Here is a 12,034-nt window from a genome sequence, read left to right as displayed (position 1 = left end):
GGAGGAGGAGAAGGGGTCTCTGGCAGAGACGGGTGAATCAGGGGCAAGAATGAACCATTGGTGGTTCTTGTAAAAGAGAGGTGGTGGAGGCAGGGACTGAAGATGGAGAGTCATTTTCTTAAACAAAGAAGAGTTTGGGCAGCTGCCTCAGTTTCCCAGCACTGTAAGGACATCAGAGTGTCAGGTAAGTAGTTGTATGATAAATCTGAAGTGGCTCCTCAAACACTAAATGGTGGGCAGAGTTTCAGTGGCACCTTCAGGGCAGATGGATCTCTCTGATTGGCTGGATTCAGAGAGATGAGAAGAGTGCAGTGGATACACTCTGTACCCTTGTGAACCCAATGGGGATTTTAGAAACAAGCGTTTAAAATGTGTAAATGAACAGACCTCTGTGCTGTTGGTTCCTGTGGAGAGCGATTGCCCACTTTGAAGAAGGGCTTGGTGCTGGAGTCTTTAGAAGCTGCCAGTCATTGCCTAGATGTTCTGTGGGGAAAGGTATCTTCTGGGGCTGTTTCATGCCAGTGTTTCCTCCTTTTGTTTGCATGGAAGAAAACCCACTCAACACACACACACACACACACACACACACACACACTCTCACTCACTCACACACGCATACAAGGCTTTAGTTGGAAAGCAGATATATGGCAAGGATCCAGACACATCATGGGATTCAAGGTCAGAAAGTGAAGTGAAGCCATGTGTAGTGTGAAGCAGGACTGGGCACTGCAGTGTTGGGACAGGGGCCACATGCCCTCGCTGTCTTAGGAGCCCCTTTGTTCCTTGACTTATGTGGCCTAAGATCCTGCCTAGATGGCTGCCAGGCCTGATACATGATCGGCGCTCAGCCCCAGTGCCGCATCCCAGTTGATGTTCCTTCTTTGCCTCTTGGTTTGGTTTCCCAGGGGCAGTTCTGTTTGTCTCAGGCCCTGGAGTCATTTGCTTGGCCCTGGTTTGTGGTAGTGGCTGGGGGCCAGCTAACCTGCTCCCGCGTCCATCTACTCAGTGGTGCTGGGTGGGACAAGGACAGATGGGTCCAGGCCTGCATTTTGGTGAAGAGCCATCTTTGGTTTCTCTGTATCCTTGGGCCACTTGGCAGGAAAGGGAGGAGATTGTTTCCAGTCATGTCATGGAGAGGGTGAGAAGGCAGTGTTGGTGCTGGGATGGGTGGCTGCCTCTGGAGAATTCATGATTGTCTCCAACAGAGGGTTGGAGGAAGGTGGCAGCAGGGAACAACAGGCAGAGAAGAGATTCTACCAGTGGCTGAAGGACCTACTCTAGGGCAGTGTTTTATATACACTGGTCAGAGTTCCATTTGTAAAGTAAGATAAAGATGTGAGACAGCTGACTAGTAAATTCGGTTTCTCCCACTTGTTTTAGTGTGTTGGGTTGCCATAATGAAGTACCGTACACTGGATGACTTACAAACGACAGAAACTCATTTCTTACAGTCCTGGAGGCTGGAAGTCCTGGATCAGAGTGCTGTGTGGTTAGGTACTGGTGAGGGCTCACTCCTTGCTGCAGATTTCTCAGTGTGTGCCCACATGCCGGAAAGACCCAGACCTCTGGTCTCTTCCTCTAGTTGCTGCTGCTGCTGCTAAGTCGCTTCAGTTGTGTTCGACTCTGTGTGACCCCATAGACGGCAGCTCACCAGGCTCCGCCGTCCCTGGGATTCTCCAGGCAAGAACACTGGAATGGGTTGCCATTTCCTTCTCCAATGGGTGAAAGTGAAAAGTTACAAGGGCACTAATTCTGTCCTGGGGGCTTCACCCTCATGACCTAATTACCTCCCAAAGGCCTCACATCCTCATACAGTCACACTGGGAATTATATTTCAGCAGGTGAATTTTGAGGGGACACAAACACTCAGTCTGTAGTACCACCTTGTCTATTGGGAGACTTTTACCTTCCCTTGTCAATACAACCCTCTCCTTAGTAGTCCTTTGTGTGGTTATTATGTTAAAAGTGTCTTTGTCTCGTCCCTTTTCTTGAGGAAATTAAAATCTGTAAGGAATTCCTACAACTCAGTAGCAAAATACCCATGATCAGAGTTTTAAAAAATGGGTTAAAGTCTTTTTTTTTTTTTTTTTTAGTTTTTTATTTTTAAAATTTTAAAATCTTTAATTCTTAAATGCATTCCCAAACATGAACCCCCCTACCACCTCCCTCCCCAAAACATCTTTCTGGGTCATCACCATGCACCAGCCCCAAGCATGCTGCATCCTGCGTCAGACATAGACTGGCGATTCAATTCACATGATAGTATACATGTTAGAATGTCATTCTCCCAAATCATCTCACCCTCTCCCTCTCCCTCTGAGTCCAAAAGTCCATTATACACATCTGTGTCTCTTTCCCTGTCTTGCATACAGGGTCGTCATTGCCATCTTCCTAAATTCCATATATATGTGTTAGTATACTGTATTGGTGTTTTTCTTTCTTGGGTTAAAGTCTTGAATTGACATTTCCCCAAAGAAAACAGACAAATGACTATCAGATATATCAGTGGCTCAGTGTCACTAATCATCAGAGAAATGCAATTCAAAGCAACAGTTAGATGTTATAACACACTTTGTAGGATGGCTATTATTAAAAAAAATAAAGTGTTGGTGAGAAATTTAACTGTTTCCTTTCTTATCCTAGGTTTGGTTTACTTCAGGTTCCAAAATCAGATGTTGTTGGGACATAGAAGCTATGTAAGAAAAAGCTGTTTTACTGTTGCCATTGTGTATTCAGAGACTACAACAAAAATACAATAAACAGGGAGGTTTAAAAAACATTTATTCTCACAGTTTTGGAGGCTGGAAATCTAGGGTCATGGTGCTGGAGGGTTGGTGTCTGATAGAGGGATAGGCTTGCTCGTTTATACTTGGCCATCCTCTCAACGTGTCCTCATGTGATGAAAACAGTGAGAGTGCTCTCTGGGGGTCTCATTATAAAGGGCACTAATCTCATTCATGAGGGCTCCACCCTCATTACCTAATCACTTTCCAAAGGCCCCAGCTCCAAGTGCCATCACATTGGGGGTTAAGATTTCTATATATAAATTTTGGGAAGACGCACACATTCAGATCATAACAATATGGACTGAATCATTTCAGTGATGTGTTAATGAATATCTTCTAACTGGCAATATTCTCCAGATTATCAGAATGTATTTGGCAAATGTGGGCAATCTTTCTTTGCCCAGTAAACTTGGAAACACATAGTGCTGAAATTTCCTGATAGTTCCATATCTCTTTTACTTAACCAGGTTTGAGGACCTTAAAAGAGCTACAGATGCATTCGTACCTCTGAAATGCTTTAAATTCAGGGCTTAACAAATATCAAAACCTTCTTTAGAGGTTTGGAAGAGTTGAATTCTATGGATGCAAATTATTATGATTTTATATTGATAAAACCCACTGCTGGTATTTTGAACAGAGTCCCCACGAAACATAGTAATCCAGTACCAACAATCTGGTTGTGTCATCAAAGACAAAAAGGAATTGTGAAGATACTGATTTTATATCAACATGGATCTACGGACACATGATTCAGGAAATGTTTAAATAAAAGGCCAGTCGGAAAAAGGGGATTATATGAATCTTCAAGATAGAGACACTCAGTCTCAAGATCTTATTTAAACTTCACACCTGCGAATGCTGCTGTCTGCACAGGGTTTGGACTTCCACAGTTGGAGCAAACGTCTTAATATGTATGGGGGCCTTGTGTAGAGTAAGTCGTTTGATCATAGGGTGTTTTCTGGAGGGGTTCTTAGCAGAAGGCTTGCTGAGCTGACTACTGCTCCCATAAGCCTTGGTGCAGACCCCGAGACCTGGCTGTGCAGTCTCAACTCTCCCCTCCTACCTCTCACCACTTCTGCCCCATCCTTTCCCCAGTGCCAGCTGTTTCTCAGTGTTCCAGTGCAGTGTGATCTCTTATTCCACTGAGACTTGGCTTTTACTCATCCCTAACCTAGAGCTTCCTTCCCAACTCATACTGTTCTGTAATTTTTAGCATATTGTAAAAAAAAATGACTTACACTTTGCAAACTAAAACAGTGACATTCAAACTGAGGAAGAGAGGCAAAGAATGTATGTAATAGTGAACGTTATTTGACCAACCAGACAAATATATAATTTGTGCAGGTTAAAAAAGCATATTAATAACTTCATGAGGTTAACCAATTTAGGACTCAATTAGAAATGTGATCCCAGGAACTACATACAAATTATTATAATTATGGTGACAGGAAATGGCACTCCTAGGAAATGGTAGGAGGCAAAAATTTAAAGGGGGAATATATTATTTAAAAGTCAGGCAGCTTGTCTTTGCAGCCCTAAGAGTTAAATTGGGAAAATTAAAGATCTCAGATCATAAAACTACCAGCAAAATGAAGTACTAAGCTAATCCACTCAGCAGAAAGCAGTTCACCACCATAATTGGAAATACAGACTTGTGGTTACTTAATAGAAGTGAACATTTAATCATGTCAGGGCCACTCTGTGCCACAGATTTAACCTACCATTGCTAACATATTTTGCCACTTGGACAATTAATTCCACACCTGTACTGTCCCTTATCCAGCTTTATAAAACATGTCCTCCCCATAAAAATAAATGTTTGTGGCAAATAATCCTGTCCCTTGTTTCCAAAAAACAGATTACTATCAGGAAGGCCAAAATATCACCTGCTGTCAACAAACAAATTACCCAAGTTCAGGTCATTATCACTGCTGTCATTATCTTACGTGTGAAAGCTGTTACGTTTGAACATAGAAATGAAACGGATGATCTTGAATTTATCTGGAGTTTTCATTAGACCTTATAGAACTTCATTTTGCATGTTTGTAAGATTATGGCTGAAAATTCTGCATGCAGTCCCACGTTTTTAAAAAGAGAAACTGCCTCTTTAAATGAAGAATTTTTTCCTTACCGCTAAAGGTTTTAGACAAACTCAGCCTCCCATGAACCTTTTCATGTTGCCGTCTACTGACATTTTTCTTTCTGGATTTTTAGAAACATAATACAAAATAAAAATTCACTTGGAGGTGAAACAGCAAGCGGTACAGATAACAAGAATATGTATTAAACGTACTCTTTGGCTTTTATTCTCCCCTTATTACTTACGTAATTTATGTTTCTACTTTTTTTCACCTTTAAAGTCTGCTTTCGTGAACGCTGACTTCCTTGATTCTGTTTTATTTAATTAAACGTTTTGAAGACTTCTTCCCCCACTCCATTTCAATGAAACATGGCTGAGGAGAGAGTGAATATAAACATCTTTGCATAACTGATACGCTGAAAAATGCATGACCACTTAAATGTCACAACTCCACCAAGCATTTCTTTTTCATTCTAGTGCTACTGAATTTTAAGGACAAGCTGAATTTTGCATTTGTAGCTTTGCTAAAATCAGGTAGTGCCACACTCCTGGGCTCACAACTGTCTCCGTGAGAAGCATGTTTTTGGGACCTCAGAATTTCTCCCTCTCTCCTCTTTCCCCACCTTTCTCCTCTCTCCTTCCTTTTCTCCCTCCCTCCTTCTCTTCCTTCCTCCTTCTCTTTCTTCCTTCCTCCCTTCCCCTCCCTCCTTCCTTCCTTCCTCCTTTCCTTTGGCAAATAGCCAGGGCTGCGGGCATAACAGATGTGAGGCCACCTTGGGCTGAAGCAGCGAAGTCCACATCCCCAAAGAGCTGCCCTTCCTCCCCTTTCCTGTGCCTCCTGGTCCTGTGACTGAGCGAGGTTCTGGTTCTGCCAGGTCCCGCAAGCCTCGGGAATTAATTCTGTTCTGGGCGGTGTAGCTCTTCCCTGACTGGACTGCTCATTTACTTGCTCTCCAGCGGTCAAGCTGTGGTAGCTGAGACTCCAAGAATGAGGTAAGGTCTGATTCCAATGTCCTACCAGCAGGATCCCACAGGCAGAAAGGGGCAGGGGAATACAAATCTGAAAGGGAAATAAAAGGACACAAGAGAAACAATTAGGTTATTGAGAGACAGAATAAATCAGAGCTAGAAGACGAACATAAGGGCAGGGGAAGTGGGTCAGGAGACTGCTGTTTCCGAAGCACCTACTAAAGATGAGACACGCACGTGACTGTAGGCGCCAGGCAGGGGTGCACAAGAAGCGCGCCAGGTGAGTGGCGACTACAGCTTGTCCTTGTCAGTTTGTCACAGTCCCCACCACTCCACACTGTCTCTCTGACAAATGAGTGATGACGGATTTTAGGAAACAAGACTCCTTACGTTGTCTCAGATCTCCACTTAAAATTGTTTAGGTACCTTGTGAATGGTGAGGACCCTGTGAACCAAGAAAATCTCTGCATCTTCAGAGGAGACTGTTGCTCCTTGCATTCATGTGTCCTAAGTCATGTCCGACTCTTGTGTGACCCTATGGACTATAGCCCTCCAGGTTCCTCTGTCCATGAGATTCTCCAGTCAAGAATACTTGAGTGGGTTGCCGTGCCCTCCTCCAGGGGATCTTCCTGACTCAGGGATTGAACCCACGTCTCTTAGGTCTATTTGCATTGACCTGTTCCCACTAGTGCCACCTGGGAAAAGCTCACCAGTTGTGGCCAGGTAGGAATGCACGTAGAGTGATGAATTCTGATTTCTCAACAAGCAGGCATTCTATGTTTGATTGCTTATGTATGTGTGTGTATATGAGAGACATCCCTGGAGGTTTGAATGTTGACAACAAAGTTTAATAATTTAAAGTTGATTAACACTGTCAAATGCATCTATGAGATGAATGTGTCTGGAGCTGGTAGTTTCTGACTTGTGGCCAGTGCTGGGCTTGAGCTGGCCGACTCACTCCTCGGCCTGGCCCCACCAGGTGGGAACTTCTCTTCCCTTTCACAGGATTTAAAGGAAACTGACAATAACCTTGGAAGCACATGGAATTCAGCAAGTGTCTTCTGGGAACCTCCTCTGTGCCAAGCGCTATGTTGTTCCCTGTGGGAAGATGTAAAAGAGTTCCTGCTCTGCAGGTACTTCTAGTCTCCCTCGGGTTTCAGGAAGGATGTATGAAAACTTTACCACCACCACAATAACAGTTCAGGGCAACCGTTACAAGGCCTCCCAGGATTAACTGTCAAGTGAATCGCACAGATAATCATTGTTCTAGGAACTCCTAGAGACCACTCTTTGAGTTTGCTTTTGGGCGAGGGATTTGAACAGGCATCCAAAGATTGGGAATATGCTCCGAAACAGACTGGAGAGAAGAGCGGAAGTCAGAGTGAGATACTGGAGCAGTTCCTCTTTTGGAAGAATTCCTTCAGGGGAAAAGTCTCCACGGAGGTACGGGATTTGACCCAGGGGGCTGAGTCACCTGCCCATGACTGGTTGGTAAATTCATGGCAAATCCAGGCTTAGAACGCCAGGGTCTGTTTGAGCGAAGGGGTCATGTTATTGGGGTCTATCTTGGATCTTTGATGAGAAACTCAAAGTGAAAGTCACTCAGTCACATCCGACTCTGTGACCCCATGGACTATAGTCTACCTGGAATTCTCCAGGCCAGAATACTGATGGGAAAGATCAGAGCAATGATAACAGGATTCTCTGAGTGACTTCGGGGTCCTTGTGCCTGCAGGTTAGAATCTATCTAATCCTGTCTTGGAAAGTTTCGTATTTTCTTCTGGAAATCTTTTTTTTTTTTCATATGAAAGTGGTTATGGGAACCCCCACATTGTTGCTGTATCTGACCACATTCCTAGGTTTGAATGTCTGCCTGATACCAGTTGAACAGTTAATAGGTCATCACTGGAGGCTGTTTTAGTGACTCCAACCTGGAACCTGGAGGAAGTCAAGAGGGAAACAGGAATAAATGACAAGTACAGAGAATGGAAGGACCCATATGGATTACTTGTAACTGGTGTGCCCAAGGAGTCCTAGCTGCTCTGTAGAGTGGTGGCTTTCAAAGTTGGTCTTATGAACTGCAAAGCCCAGTTCAGTTAAACTTCTCGCTCAAAAATCTCCCAATTTAGAACAGATGAAGATGGTCTTCCCACATCCCCTGCACCTGAGCCGTCCCTGAGAGGGTGAAGAGGCCGAGTCCTAACCAGTGGACCACCAGGGAATTCACAATATCTTTTTATTTTGTATCTTATCCTCTTCAAGTTCTTTTTGGTTCATGGGCTATAATATATATAGTATATTAATGCAGAAGTAATGTATAATTAAATTATAAATTAAAAAACATTCTGGGGATTTGTGCTCAATTTAATTCTTTTACTTTACTAGTGGAAATAACGTTTGGAAACCTCAGTCCTGGTCTGTGAGTTTCAAGCTTCAGTATTTTAATTCTCTTCTACTAATGGGGCTAGATCCCATTGTGATGTAAACAGGATGCCCAGCTCTTCTGAGAAGAGAGTTTAACTGCTCACAGGCATTCTGCAGTTTGTCATTTATGGCAGGTTTTGAGGACATCAACATTGCAGTGGTATTTTTGAGAGGAAATTTTTATCATTATAGCTCCACACACATCACAAGCAGAAACAATAATTTCATTAGCAGCCAAAAATTGTAATAATGCTGTTGAATATAAATTTCACTGCTGTGGTAATTCTAAAACACAAGTATGATGAGTAAAAAATTGCAGCAGTATTATTGGGAATAAACTTTATTGCCACGAGTAAGACTCAAGTGGGAGGATTGATGGACTCAAATTTTGGATGATTATTTTCAGCCAGTGGTGTTCCGTAGGAACATAGGTTACTTTTCCCTCCAGTGCCATACCCTCATCTCTGGTGGAGAATCCCTGCTCCATAGAGAATGGAATAATGCTCCCTTCGCTCAAACTGCAACTCACATATGTCTTTCACTCAGTCTTTTATTACCTCAGTCATTCTATCCTGTTGCTTAACACAGAACCCAAGAATTGTCCTCTCTTTCCCTGTTTCTCCCAATGCATCACCAAGTCCTATCAGTTCTAACTCTGAGTCAGTTTATTCCTCTCCATCTTCTCTGCCTCCCCCTGTTCCAGTGCTGGACCTCCTACTAAACTACCCACTCTCTGTGCTATTCCCTTCCAACCAGCTATCTGTCTTCCAGAGCCAGAGTGAATGTTGCCCTATGGGAACTGGATCAACCATCTTCCAGTTAACTCCCTCTTGTGGCTTTCTTTATCGACACATTTCAATCCAAACTCCTTACCATGGGTTTCAAGATCCTGCAGGATGTCCAGTCTCATCCCCTGCAGTCCTCTCCCGGGGTCACTATGTCTAACCACTCATGTCTTTCTTCTAATTCTTAGACTCTGCTCTGGCCTGAATTGGGTCACTTTACCCACTGCCCAAGTTCACATGTTGAAGCTGTAAACCCCTAAAGGTGACAGCGCCTTTGGGAGATAATAAGGATTAGATGAAGTCATGAGGGTTGGGGGGGTCCTCATGACAGAATTAGTGTCCTGATATAGAGACACCAGAGAACCTGCTTCTTTCTCTGTCATGTGAGGACACAGAAAGAAGATGGCCTGCTGAAAGCTGGGAAGAGCACCCTCATCAGGAGCCTATCAACCAGCACCTTGATTTTGGACTTCTCAGCCTCCAGAACTGTGAGAAATACATGCCTGTTGTTTAAGTCAGAGAGTCTGTGGTATTTTGTTATGGCAGTAAGAGCTGATTAAAACAGACACCAAGGGCTTGCCAGGCCTGGTGCGTTAGTTCCCTCAGCTCTGAGCTGCCTACATCTAGACTTCAAGTTGTGTATGTCCCTTCCTTGAAACATGCCTCCTTGACCACCTAGGTAAAGTGGCCACTATCGGCCTAGGTTACTGCCCATCTCTGCACCTGAGATGTGGCCTCCACTCCTCTAGGGGGCACTGTTCACATAGACTATGGGGTAAGAGATGGCCTTGGAAGCTGTGCCGTGAAAGTGTTCCTTCCTCATCTCCTTTCTTTCCTTCACAGATATTGACCTAATCTGACATCATCTTACATGATTGTGTACTGCTTTGATAGACAAAAGCTCAGTCTTGAAGTATAAATCAAAATTAATGAGGTACACCTCATATCAGTAAAAATGGCCATCATTACAAAGTCTACAAATAGCAAATGCTGGAGAGGGTGTGGAGAAAAGGGAACCCTCCTGCACTGTTGGTGGGAAAGTAAACTGGTAGAATCACTATGAAGAACAGTATGGAGGTTCCTCAGAAAACTAACAATAGAGTTGCCATATGATCCTGCAATCCCATCCTTGGGCCTATATCTGGAGAAAACTCTAATTTGAAAAGATACATGCACCCCAATGTTCATTGCAGCACTGTTTACTATAGTGAAGACATGGACACAACCTAAATGTCCATCAACAGAGGAATGGATAAAGAAGATATATTACATATATGCAATGGAATACTACTCAGCTGTAAAAAGAATGAAATAATGCCACATGCCGCAAGACGAATGGATTTAGAGATTATCATACCAAGTGAAGTAAGTCAGAAAGACGATACCATATGATATCACTTATATGTGAGTCTAAAATATGACATGAATGAACTTATCTATGTAGTAGAAACAGACTCACAGACATAAAGAACAGAACTGTAGTTGCCAAGGCGGTGGGGGGGAGGGTGGAGAAGGGTGGATTGGGAGTTTAGGATTAGCAGATGCAAGCTGTTATACAGAGAATGGCTACACAACAAGGTCCCTCTGTTTGGCACAGGGAGCTATGTTCAGTATCCTGTGATAAACCATAATGGAAAAGGATATGAAAAAGAAGGTATATATGTGCATAAATGAATCACTTTGCTGTATAGTAAAAATTAACACAACATTGTAAATCACCTCTACATCAATAAAATATATTTTAAATAAAGAGCCCAGTCTTTTAAGAGAGCTCTTATAATTTTCAGGTTTGTAGTTCCACGTCTGATGGGGAGGACAGATACCATCACATATTGGCAAACAAAATGCCAGGTGTTCACGTTGCTCTGCTGAGTTCTCCGTGAGGTAAGTCAGGCAGACGTTCCTCGCCAGGCAGACACGCTGTGGGGTGGCAAGGAGGTGTCAGCTCATCTGCCACCTCTGCTCACCTGTGAGAGCTGCAGAGAGCGCTGCCTTGCCAGGCCACACTGAAGCCTGAGGTGGAGAAAAATTGGTAGCACCCATCCTGTTCTGACTTAAGATTTTGGCTTTTCGCTCATCAACTTTTTTTCTGTCAGTTTTTTTTTTTAACATATTGCATTAAAATATTATCTTGGTTACTGAGTGGGTTTTTTTTTTTTTTTTTGGCTGCACTGCGTCTTTATTGCTATGCATGGGCTTTCTCCAGTTGTGGTGAATGGGGTCTAATCTCTAGTTGGTGTGTGCAAGCTTCTCATTGCAGTGGCTTCTCTTCTTGTGGAGCACAGGCTCTAAGGCATGTGGGCTCAGTAGCTGTGGCCTGGAGGTTCAGTAATTTTGGCTCCTGGGCTCTAGAGCACACGCTCAGTAGTTGTGGCACAGGGTCGTACTTGCCTTGAGGCATGTGGAATCCTCCCAGACCAGGAATCGAACCCATATTGCCTGCATTGGCAGGCAGATTTTGAACCTGCCTTAATCACCAGGGAAGTCCAGTTACTGAGATATTGATGCTTCCTTAACTTTGGCACCCAAGAAAAGTGGCACCCAAGAAAAGTGTGCCCCTGTCCTAGTCCTGGCCCTGGCTGGGAGCGTTGTATCGATCATGATTATATAGGTATAGATAAGGAATCAAAGGTCTTACTTTGCTCAGCGGAAGAGTGATTGATTGGTACTGTGGGCAGTGGTGTGTGTGGAGTTGGATGGATGCAACCTAGGTGTCCACCCTGCTAAATTGACTAAGATATGTCAGAAGCTAGGAAATTACCTGAGACACTCATAGCCCAGCATTGACTGAGGCCTGGGAGCTAGGTCATATAAAATGGTAGGAAAGAGCAGGGTTTGGGAGTCTCATGGCCCCAGGTTCCAACCTTGCTTCCTCTTGCTTCTGCCAGCTTATTATCTGTGTGGTTTAGGCCAAGTGCTTTATCTTCTCAGAGCCTCAGCATCCTCAGTTAAAAGGAGTTAAAAAAAATCACCTCCTCATTGGGTTGTGA

At 43.7% G+C, this 12,034-nt stretch overlaps 1 long non-coding RNA gene across 1 annotated transcript in view; it reads left to right on the top strand.

Moving 5' to 3' along the window:
- LOC138442448 (uncharacterized) overlaps positions 1-8,178 on the top strand; it is a 28,710-nt gene extending 20,532 nt beyond the window's left edge. Inside the window, exon 2 of the long non-coding RNA XR_011257685.1 lies at positions 6,841-8,178. This is a non-coding gene — a long non-coding RNA (uncharacterized lncRNA). The remainder of the gene's footprint in view (positions 1-6,840) is intronic.
- The last annotated feature ends 3,856 nt before the right edge of the window (positions 8,179-12,034 follow it).

Source organism: Ovis canadensis, chromosome 6 (genome assembly GCF_042477335.2).
Source record: "Ovis canadensis isolate MfBH-ARS-UI-01 breed Bighorn chromosome 6, ARS-UI_OviCan_v2, whole genome shotgun sequence".
In the NCBI taxonomy this organism is placed as follows: domain Eukaryota; kingdom Metazoa; phylum Chordata; class Mammalia; order Artiodactyla; family Bovidae; genus Ovis; species Ovis canadensis.
Note: the sequence above shows the minus strand (reverse complement) of the source record. Positions and strands in the feature narration are given on the sequence as shown.